The sequence below is a fragment of the Alexandromys fortis genome, unplaced genomic scaffold, assembly GCF_014885135.2.
Source record: "Alexandromys fortis isolate MF-2015 unplaced genomic scaffold, M_Fortis_MF-2015_v1.1 scaffold_16, whole genome shotgun sequence".
NCBI lineage: Eukaryota > Metazoa > Chordata > Mammalia > Rodentia > Cricetidae > Alexandromys > Alexandromys fortis.
In genome coordinates, this window is record NW_026067893.1 from 9,297,180 (window position 1) to 9,301,499 (window position 4,320).

Here is a 4,320-nt window from a genome sequence, read left to right on the forward strand (position 1 = left end):
AAATTGTCAGAGATTAAAGTTCTTGAGTTGATGTATCACTATAAACATGATGTTTCCTAAATTACAACTTTAAGCCTGGGAAAAGATTAGGACAAAACCATGAGCTGTTTCTTTAACCTCGTGTTGTGATTCCCTCTCATGTCTGTCCACTCACTGTCTCCGATAAAGCTGCATCTAATGGACTGCTCACATTTCCCCCATCACCTTTTCTCCTCGCTCCTGAGGCTTCTCATTCCATTATGACTTTACACTGTCAACTTCCTGGAATAGTCTGTTATGTAACCAGATTTTGATGTGGTTTTATATGTGAATTTATTAACCACCCACCATCTCTTCCTTCAGCAGAGCATATCTATCCCTTAGGGCTCTTTTTATCATAACATCTTAAAGTACAGCCTTTCAGCACTACAGTTTTTTACCAGAAGAATTCTGGGAGAGACAAGCAACACTCAAGGCCTTTCAAAAGTTGTACAGTAATCTACTATTGCCAAGGTGTACACACAAGCATAGTCAGATAGACAGATAGACACAGAGACACAGAGAGACAGACAAGAGCTGGAGAGCTAAAATAGAATTACACTTTGACATAACAACCATGTCTGTACTAAATACCACAGTTGAACACACAAAATTCCAGTGGTACTGGGCCATGATGGCACATACCTTTAATCCCATCGCTTGGAAGGCAAAGTCGGAAGAATATCTGTGAGTTTAAGATCAGTCCAGTCTACAGAGTGAGTTTCAGACAGTCTCCAAAGCCACAGAAAAACCCTTTCTCAAAACAAAACAAAACAAACAAAAAAAAATCCCAGTGCAAAAAAAAAATGGATTACCTCTTTTGAAGTTGGTGGCCAGTGAAGTCCCATAGATTCTCATACACTGTGGTCTATTGCTAATACTATTAGTGACTCTCCTGATCATAGAACACAGGCCTTCATTCCTATTGGCTAGATCTCATCATGCTAGAATGAGCTGTGCATGCTACCAAAGGAGAAAAGACAACATTAATCTTACCCAGCTGTGAGTTCTGTTAGCTACTGCCCCACTGGGCCCAATAGTGGCATGAGCATCACAGATATAACCATCTACAACAAACCCTTTGCTGATTTTTCTTTTCTTTTTCTCTGCCTTCTCCTTTTCTACTAGTTCTACTAGTTCAATCAAAGTAATTAAGGTATTACACCCCCTCTAGAGCTCCATTGCAGTTCTGGACTTCAGAAACCAATCAAAATCTGAACTGAGGGGAGTTTCGAATACATTGGCGTAACTCATCATAAACATTTTCCTTGTCAAATCCAAGCTTGTGCAGCATACAAATAAGGAAACGATCCTCTTCTTCAGTATAGTTTTTTCCTTTGTTAGTACCATATGATATTATTAGCTGATGAAAGGCTGTTTGGACCATCCAGTCTTTGTATCTAGTGCTTTCTTGATACTTATTCTTCTTTGATTTCTTGCCTCTCCCCTTTCAATCTGAGCCATAATCACATTCTACACTGGAGCTCTTTGCGTCTTTCTCAGAACACAGCTGAGTAAGCAATGACTTCTTCTGGAGTTTTAGGACTACTTCTATGGCTATATTTTCAAAATCATCACAACCCCACTTCTCGTTAGCTTTGATAAACTGGCTAAAATCTCTCTTCATCCAGTTAGTAAATGCCTGTGTCAGAAGCTTCCCCTTTTTCTCTAGCTTCTCATTATTTAGGGGCTCTGCTTCATCAACTTTAATGTTTTTCCTTCTGTGCCTGTGTTGTGCTAGGTAGGCCAGGACTCAGAGGCACCTGTACCCAATGGTTTTCCTGTAATACAGAATTTCTTGTTCAGTAATTCAAAGAAACATGGACAAAGTATTGGAAATTCTGAACATTTGGTTGTTTGGGAGGTCAAGGTGCCTCGGGTGCTTTAGGTTCACTAGCATCTCAGAGAGCTCACCTGAAATATACATCAACAATATAGTTGGCTTTCCTTTCTTATTTAGGTGGTTCAGCCCACTCTGTGAGTGCAATCTTCTGTTTTTTTTTTTTTTTCTGTAGTCTTCTCCTTCAAAGTTATAAACATTAGACTCTGTATCTTTTGTAAAGTTTCCAAGAGAGTTCTCACCCATCTTGGAGAGATTTTCATTCATCTCTGCAATCTTCTTTGTACCCCTTTCCAAAATACCATCACCATTTTCATCAGTGATTTCACTTTCTTTTGATGCAAACACATGTGTGGCCCCATGTCGAATCATTTGAAGCATTTCATCTTTCCCAGTTTTGTTCAGGTTCTGATCTACAAGCCTCCCTTGTTGAATGACTATTGAATCCAGTCTGAGTTTCAGCTCAGCACATTCTACTCTTCTTTCTTCTACAGTGTTATCTGTTATAAAGCAAAACACTGGACAGTCTTTGTTTGTTCAATTTTAGGCACTCGGTCCATAGCCTGAAGATCTACTTTGGGATTCCCATCTGAATCATATAAAATTACCTACACCAGCATTTTAGATTGGTGCCCAGACCACCAACACATGTGCTTAGCATTAAAACAAACTTTGTGCTATTTGTTTTATTGTATGCATGGATGGAGTCTTGTCTCTCATCTTGGGGTGTCTGCCCATCCAATCTGCAGTACTCAGAATTTCTCCACATGTAACAGTCTTCCAAAAAGTCTAATACCCTTTTCATCTGAATGAATATTAGTACTCTTGAAACTTGTTCTTTTAATTTAGGGAGCATCTTGTCTAATACAACCATTTTGCCACTGTTGGTAACTAGATGTCTACCTGTTGTGTAAGATGGGCCAAGTTCAGCTCCAGAGAAGAGATATGGATGGTTGCAGCAATTTATCAACTGCATCAAAGTGTTCAATAACCTCATTTTGTCCATCTTTCCTGCTGAGTTTAATAGTCTATATCCTTCATTAAAATTCAAGTATACAATTTCCTTTGCATTTTTGCTAAGACCCATATAGATTTCTACTTCTCTCTTTGGAGGCAAACTCTTCAACAACAGCTTTAATTTGACAAAGGAGGAATGCATGCAGAACCATACAAAAGCCTCTCAATGAGCTTTTGATTCCCAAGGCAATTATTTGTATCAAACCAGAAAATCAAAGTCATCAGCTAAATTAAACACATCTGGCAACAAAAAAAATTTAGAAGTGACCAGAGCTCATGCAAGTTGTTCTGAAGAGGCATTCCAGTTAGCAACAGTCGATTTGTAGTCTTGAATTCCCTCACTATTTCTGACAACTTAGATTTTTCATATTCTATCCTGTGAGCTTCATTTATAACTAAGTATCTCCAGTTAAATTTTTTGAACACAGACTTCTCTTTAATATGCATTTCATAAGATGTGACGCACACATCCCACTCTCCTGGTAATAAAACATTCCTGACAAATGCAGCACTTTACTCTTTATCTCCTATCAAGCAAACAGATCTACGTATTGGTACCCATCTCGTGAATTAACTCATCCAGTTATGCAATGTAGACAAGGGAACCAAAACCATATGAGGACCAGGAATATTTCTATTTCTATGGTGTTCCATGCACCCAAGGAGAGAAACTGTTTGAAGTGTCTTTGCCAAACCCATTGCATCTGCAAGGATACTATTGGTGCCATTTTCATACAGAGAGATGAGCCAATTCAATCCTTAACCTGATAATCTCTCAATACCCCATTTTACATAAGATGGAGAATTTTCAAATCGAGTACAGACACTGGTTGCTTTGTAGCTTTCTGTTATAGCTCTCCGTTCTCCTCTTGCTCTGTTCTATGGTGTCAGTAGCTGCTAACTAAGAGAAAATCCTGTTTTCCATCCTTTTTCACCTGTGGGCACTCTGGTTGGATTCTTATGAGCTGAAGGCTGAATGAAATGTGCAAACAGCTCTAACTGATTTAATAACTACTCAAATCTATTTGCTCAGTCAGTTTGCATTTTTCTTTATGTGTAGGATATGGTTCTTGGGTTTCTTTTTGCTTTTCAGGCAATACACCATCAAATGCTTCCTTCATCTCAATGTCAAGCCAATAGCCTTTAAGATACCAAACCACTTTGGTTTGTACTACAAGTGCAAAAGTAAAGCATGCACATGCCTCTTGGCTGATGGCATTCCCACAACACTGCTCCACATGGTGAAATCCATACTTAGCATGCATAATGTCCATTTTAATTTACTTGACAAAATGCAGAGTAATTGAACATATCTTTACTTATGTGGCCAAGCCTGTCTTTCTATGCTATGGAACTGAGGCATGGCTGTGTGATTATGAGAGACATTAACCTCTGCCTTTAAGTAAGTTGTAAAACATTAAGATATCAAAGTTACTGTAAATGTC

The 4,320-nt window shown here is 38.6% G+C and overlaps 1 pseudogene; it reads right to left on the reverse strand.

Moving 5' to 3' along the window:
• Positions 1-981: 981 nt before the first annotated feature.
• On the reverse strand, positions 982-3,996 carry LOC126504026 (SWI/SNF-related matrix-associated actin-dependent regulator of chromatin subfamily A member 5-like; annotated as a pseudogene).
• Positions 3,997-4,320: the final 324 nt, after the last annotated feature.